The following is a 7,602-nucleotide window of genomic DNA, read 5'->3' as shown; positions in this document are numbered from 1 at the left end:
ACAAGATTTGTAGTGAATCTGATTGATGACAGCATATCAGATGACTGTCACTTTTACTGATTGTGTTAGTCCTTTCTCACACTACTGTAAAGGCATACCGGAGACTGGGTGATTTAGAAAGAAAAGAGGTTTAATTGGCTCACGGTTCTGCAGGCTGTACAGGCTTCTGCTTCTGGGGAGGCCTTAGGAAACTTACAATCATGGCGGAACGGCAAAGGGGAAGCCAGCACGCCTTACAAGGCGGGAGCAGAAGGCAGGGGTGGGGAGGTGCCACACGGTTTTAAACAAGCAGATCTCAGGAGAACTCTATCATAAGACAGCCTTAAGGGGATGGTGCTAAACCATTAGAGACCACCCCCATGATCCAGTCACATCCCACCAGGTTCTTCCTCCAACACTGGGGATTACAGTTTGACATGAGGTTTGGGTGGGGACCCAGAGCCAAACCATATCACTGATATAGCCATGTGAGTCACATACAAGGGAGACGTTACCTTTGGTTTACCCTGAAGGGTAACATAGACCACTGCTTGCAGTAATGGCTGGCAGTGACAGCGTGCTACTTCCTCTGGCATTGTCCTGACTTCTCCCTCCTGTAAGCTCACTGCACCTGCCATGCACCCTGTATAACTCAGTTCAGGCATCACCTCTTCCCAGAAAGCTTCCTTGATTTCTTCTTCCTGCTCACACACCACTCTCATACTGACCTGTGTTTACTGTGACCTGTGTTTGCTGCGGCGCAATTATCCATGGAATTGTCTTCTCCCAACGTGACTATGAGCTTGTCAAGCTCAGGGGCCCTTTCGCAGCAGGGTGGAAAGGAAACTGCATTGATTTCGGTGCCACATTGACCTGGGTTCAATATCTGGCTCAGCCAACCTACTAGCTCTGTGACCTTGGGACAAATTATTTACTCTTTAGGAACAACAGTTTCACATCTGAAGAATGAAAATAATATTGTCCTTATGGGGCTGTGCCAAGGAGTCTTGGATGTATTATCACATCCCCTGTGAACCTTTGAACTTTTGTACTTATTATTATTTGCATTATATTGGTTTTGCTTTTCTCCTAGTTTTGGCCACTTCTGAGTATTTTCAAATGATCTCACCAACCATATGAGCAATAGAATGGAAAGAATGTCTTGGCTGTGGGGCAAACTGGTGTCCACTGGGTGTGCCCAACTGGTGCAGGGTGGGGGATGAGGGGTAGCTGAGTAGAGAGGAGATGAGTCCCGGGGGTGAGCGTTTGGGGTCAGTGGTGACTGCTGCTGTTACACAGTGGAGATGAAAGAATATTCAGGCTCAGCTGCTAGCTCTAGCTGTGTGACACTTGCAGAGAGACTTGACCTCCCTGAGCTTCCGTTTCCACTTCTGTCAATCGGGACTCCTGAGAGTCCTCCACTCAAGTGTTGTGAGAGTGAAATGAATACATGAATTCAACAACCTAAGCAGAGAGTGGGTCACAAAATATGCCAATAAGAGGCCGCTGTACCAGGCAGATCACCATGATTCCCTGCTTGTGTAATATACACACCTTACTGGATAATAATGTCCTGTAACATAAATACACATACATTCAACCTTTGCCGATTCTGAACAGATGCTTCAGTAAATGAACTTTAAATAATGCCAGATTGCTACCCAGATTCTTAAAATGTGTTGCAGACAAGCAAGCAAGAAAGAGCTCCATTTCTTGGTGTTGCAGGCTGAAGGGTGAGCAGGTATTAGGTGGGGGAGTATAGGGTAGGAAGTGACGCCCCCACTGGAATTCAGTCAGATCACGTGTTGTGGCTCGTGCCCCTCCACCTCCAGAGGGTGGGAGGCAGGGGTGAGGAGAGTGACCAGGATTATTCTGCAGGGCCAGGCCAAAGTCCAGTCCCATAGTTAAGTGACCTTGGAGCGAGGGGGTAGGTGAGGGCCCCACTCCCCAGGCTGAGGAGCCCTGAGCAAGCAGCTCCCTGGCGACTGCAAATTCCAGGATGGAAGTGGAATTAAAATTCCAGATCCACGTGTGATTACAGAAACCTCAGCTGTCTAAGCCAAAAACACAGACTGACCCCTGAACTCCCTCCTCTCTTTTCCCTGCCTACACATTGCAATGGAAGGAAACGTACTACAAATTCTAAACTTACCACTGAACATGGGGAAATGCTCTGACTGCCCGAGTTCAGTTTCCCCATCTGTCAAATGGGCATAACCCACCTACTTCATCTTCCCCCAATCCATTTTTTAAAAAACCTTTAGTTAGTATGAGTCAAGTTTATTTCACTTGCAGTAGAAAGAATCTTGACTATGGTAGTGTATTGGATAAACCATGCTTTTAAGTATTCATACCGTTCGTTGTATGCTTGCTGAGCTGATAGGATGTGGTTCTAGAAATGTGGGCAGCCATCTTACCCACCACTAAGAGAGAATCTGTCTGAGAAATGAAAAGAAAGATAAAACCTTGATGATATCAATGAGCCCCTCGCTTCATCTATTCCTAAAGACAAATGCGCACCTGGGCTTTCAGTTACAAAGCCAATAAATCATCCTCCCCCAATCTATTTTTTTAAAAAACCCTTAGTTAGTATGAGTCAAGTTTATTTTACTTGCAATAGAAAGAATCTTGACTGTGGTAGTCTATTATATCAGTGGTTTCTGATAAACTGTGCTTTTAAGTATTCATACCTTTGTATTCCCACCTTTCCTTGACTGTAGATGGTCCTTGCAACTTGCTTTATTGCCACCTTTTCTTGGCTGTGGTCGGGGCTTGCAGCTTGCTTTAAACAATGGAATGGGGTGGAAGGGACACTGTGCCTGCTCTGGTCCTAAGCTTGAAGAGGTCCTGACAGCTTCCATGCTCTTGGGAGCTCAGATATGCCGGGTAAATTCAGATGCCCTGCTGGAGACACCATATGGAGATGCCACATGAGAATGAGAGGCCCAGAGACCACACAGAGAGATGAAAGCCCAGCTTCCCAGTGTCTTAGCTGAGCCTACCCTCAGCTGATTGCAGCCACATGAGTAACCACAGGTAAGAACAGAAGAACCACCCAGTTGAGCACAATTCAGATTACGGAATTTAGAGAGATGATAAAATAATTGTTGTTTTAAGCCACTATACTTTGTGGTAGTTTGTTGTAAAGCAATATATAATGAGGCACTGACTCATATTTTACTTTATGAAGTTGTTGTTCGTACTAAGATAGTGCATGCAAATTGCTTAGCATGGTGACCGGCACAAAGAAAATGATAGGCTATCCACTCCACCATCCCTGGGTTACTGCTGGGGGTGAAGTTGGAGGGGGATGAGGCCATGGTGCATCTGTAGCCACTTGGAGCTCACACATGTGTGGTGGGGTTGTTTTCAAGGAGAGAGAACTGGGCCAGGCACGGTGGCTCACACCTATAATCCCACCATTTTGCGAGGCCAAGGTGGGTGGATCATCTGAGGTCAGGAGTTCAAGACCAGCCTGGCCAACATGGCGAAACCCCATCTCTACTAAAAATACAAAAATTAGCCAGGCATGGTGGTGTGTGCCTGTAATCCCAGCTACACGGGAGACTGAGGCAGGAGAATCACTTGAACCTGGGAAGTGAAGGTTGCAGTGAGCTGAGATTGTGCCACTTTACTCCAGCCTGGGTGACAGAGTGAGACTCAGTCTCAAAAAAAAAAAAAAAAAAAAAAAAAGAGAGAGAGAGAGAGAGAGCACCCCAAGGGGTGCTTATGACATATGACATATAGGCAAGACAGCCGACAGCCCACTCAGATTTACCTTGGATGTGGTGAGTAACAGGGATAATACCCCACACTTAGCATTTCACAGAGGGAATATACAGACCCTAATAAGTAAAGAAACTTCCCTAGGCCTCAGAGATAGATCCATTTTATTTAAAAAGTTTAATAGATATGAGATAAAACTAGTATAGTAGAATGGCCATGACCGATCCATAGCAGTGGGTACATGATGCTCATTTTAAAAGTCTTTCAACTTTTCTGTAGGTTTGAAAATTTTCATAATAAAATATTAGAAAACATTTAAGTGTATGTTGAGAATAATTAATACATTTATATGCTTCAAAATTCAAAAGGTACAAAAGAGTTAAACAGTGAAAAGTCTTCCCCTTGCCTCTTCTCAGCCATGCAGTTCCCTCCCCAAAGGCAGCCAATGTTAGCAGCTCCTGCTGATGCTTTCCTGAGCAGAACATGTGTGTACACAGCAATTCCAGACAGATGCAGTCCTCCCCATTTATAGCATTAGACACTGACATGGTGACAAGGATTTCCTCCGCACCAGCTGAATGCTTTGCACGATTATCTCATTTCATTCTCCTAACAACCCTGTGAGGGAGGCATCATTATGCCTAGTTTATGGATGAGAAAACTAAAGCTCGGAGGAACTGTGAATTTTTATAGATCCCATGGATAATAACTGGAGAATTGTTGGGATGTAAACCTAGGTTTTTATTTTATTTTATTTTATTTGTAGAAACGGGGTCTTGCTATGTTGCCTAGGCTGGTCTTGAACTCCCGAGCTCAAGCGATCTTCCCAAAGTGCTGGGATTACAGGCGCCAGCAACCAAGCCTGGCCAGAACCTTGATTTTTTCGACCTCAAATCCTGTGCAATGAGCCACCACATCGTCGTACAGGTATGCGAATTTGTATTTTGTCCACAGGGTGTGGGAATAGAGTCTCATAGATGGAACCAGAAACGAGAGCTCACACATCACCATGTGAACCAGTGTCTACTGGTGTGAGAGGCTCTAGCACATCCTAATTTTCCCTGAGGGTCTTTTCCAAGTAATGTCTCTGGAATGGAAGTAGGTACATAGGGGTCATATGGGTACTTAAATATGTACCTATTTCCATTCCAGAGACATTGCTTAGGAAATGTGCTAAGTGTCACATCAACTGAGCAGGGATAACCAGAAAGTAATTTACCTCCCCTTGCCCTGGTTCTGATGTTGTAGGGCTAGTCCTTTCCCCAATCCTGGAGGAAATCTTTTTACTCAGGTAATAAAAAGCTTTCCTTGCAGGTAGCCACACGTATCTGTCAGTTGGATAAACAGTATGTCCAGTCTTGTTTAATAATCAAAACCCCAAACTCTGTTCAGAGGTAAAGCTTTGCCCCTGGCCCAGCTGGAGCCTGGTGTGATGGGAGCCTGTGGTGGGAAAGGCGGATGTAGCACCACCTTGAGCTTCCAGTGGCAGCCAAAATCCTAGCTGAGTGTAGCCGTATGAGTGACCCCAGATGGCACCAGCAGCAGCAAAGCCACTATCCAACTACCAACCTAAAGAATCCTTAGAGATAGTCTACCATTGAAGATTGAGGTTTAGGATGGGTTTTCCATGGTAATAGATCATTGAACTACACCTAACAGTTTCTCTTTAGGATTGGGGGATCACAGTACTCCAAAAGCTGTCTCTAAAGAACAACCTGCAAACTTTGCCTTCTCTACCTCTCCAACTTTAACCCTTTTATACCTTCCAATGCACGAAAAGCCAAGAGCCACGAAACTGGTTTTTTACCTTCTCCTTTGCAAGTCCAGCATGAGGGGCTTAGCAAACTGTAGTCTGTGGCCACATGAGCCTGGCCCACAAAACCTGTTTGCTCTCTGGCCCTTTAAGAAAAAATGTCCCATTTGAAATACGCAGGCAACAGTGTCTGATGGGCCAGGCTCGTGTCTGGCGCTCATCTGTATCAGTCCACGTGGACTCAGTTGTGCTGCAATAATAAACAATCCCCCAAGTTTCAGGGACTGGAATCTCACTTTGGAATGTGAGAACAGATGGCAGCTCTTATCATAGACCCTCAGCTAAAACCGAGGTGGAAATACTGGCATTTTAACAGACTGTTACAGATGTTTGATGAACAGAGCATTCCATGGCCAAATACATTCAAGAAATGCACCATGGATCACTCCTGTAAGCCCAGCACTTTGGGAGGCTGAAGTGGGCAGATTACCTGAGGTCAGGAGTTCAACACCAGCCTGGCCAACATGGTGAAACCCCGTCTGTACTAAAATACAAAAATTAGCTTGGCGTGGTGGCATGCGCCTGTAATCCCAGCTACTCAGGAGGCTGAGGCAGGAGAATTGCTTGTACCTAGGAAGTGGAGGTTGCAGTGAGCCGAGATTGCGCCACTGCACTCCAGCCTGGGTGACAGGGAGAGACTCTGTCTCTTAAAAAAAAAAAAAAGAAAGAAAAAGAAAAGTAAATACACAATGGAAAAATAAAAGGCAAACAAGATTCTTTCATTGCAGCCTTCTCTCCAAGAGGGAAGAAGAGGCATGTAACGTCCTATTGTCCTGTAGCTCCTGGACCTTTTCTGCTGGAGCATCTCCCGTGACACTTGGGAAACTCCTGTTGCCACATGCAGGATGGTGGACGTTGAGAGAGGCAACTGGAGCCAGGCAGAGTTTCTCCATCCTGTGTCTTCATCTTAGCCTTTTGGTCCTCTTTCTTCCTTAGAGTTATCTGGTTGTCTGCTCATCTGGCCATGAACCATTTTGTTCATATTAGGACATGAGAAAAGTGCAGCTCTTGGGTAGGGGGAGACGAGGAGGGAGACTGGAGATTTTGCTTTTGAAGAATGCAAGGAAAGGACAAAGTTGAATCCAGTGATCTCACTTTCTTTCTTTTTCGTCACCATCAAAGCTGTGATTTGCCACTTAGCCCCTCTCGGAACAGTTTCATGGTTTGCTGGAGTTACTTCTGAGCAGATTTCTTTATGATCAGAAGGAATATTTTATACCAGGAGGAAATTAATCTGCTCAGCCTTCCTGCATATTCCTTTGACATGACAGGCTCCTCTATTGAGGGCTGTTTTAACCTCTAGCTTCTCCCTTTGATAGATTCAGAAGGCCCCAAAAATGCTGAGCCATCATCCTCACTCCTGATGGCTTTGCCATCATTCTGGGAACTAAAAAAGGATTAAATTGCAGTGGAAATGGTCACAGAATGCTTTTTTCTCTTTGGAAAGCTAATGTTAATTTGGAGTGAGATTTATGCAGGAAGCTTAAAGAATCTGTTAAAAGAAACAGTGAGTTGATTTTCTAATTGACCACCAAGTTGCATTTACATGTGTGACATCTGCAGATGTTCCAATAGTAGGACTACACACGTAAAGCTTTAGTGATTTGGTGATTGTCAAAAAGGCAGTATTTTTTCTGATTGGCATAATTTCTACCTCCAATTTATTGGAACACTGGGCATGACTGAGACGTCTTTTCAGTGATGTCTACTGCTCTGTATGTTCAATAAACATAAAATTGAGAGGCTTGGCCATGGTCGTGTATGTGCAGCATCTGTGATCCAAGTGGAATTTAATGGTGGAATTTGGGGCTTAACAATGGAATTCTGGGGGTGATATTTGGGCCTCAGGGCCCTTACTCTGCAGAAATGAGGGATGGGGCCTGCATTAGTCCATTTTCATGCTGCTCATAAAGACATGCCCAAGACTGGACAATTTACAAAAGAAAGAGGTTTATTGGACTCACAGTTCCACGTGGCTGGGAGGCCTCAGAATCATGGTGGAAAGTGAAAGGCACATCTCACATGGCAGCAGACGAGAGAAGAGAATTTGTGCAGGGAAACTCCCCTTTATAAAACCATCAGAT

The sequence above is a fragment of the Chlorocebus sabaeus genome, chromosome 19 (assembly GCF_047675955.1).
Source record: "Chlorocebus sabaeus isolate Y175 chromosome 19, mChlSab1.0.hap1, whole genome shotgun sequence".
Lineage (NCBI taxonomy): Eukaryota > Metazoa > Chordata > Mammalia > Primates > Cercopithecidae > Chlorocebus > Chlorocebus sabaeus.
Note: the sequence above shows the minus strand (reverse complement) of the source record.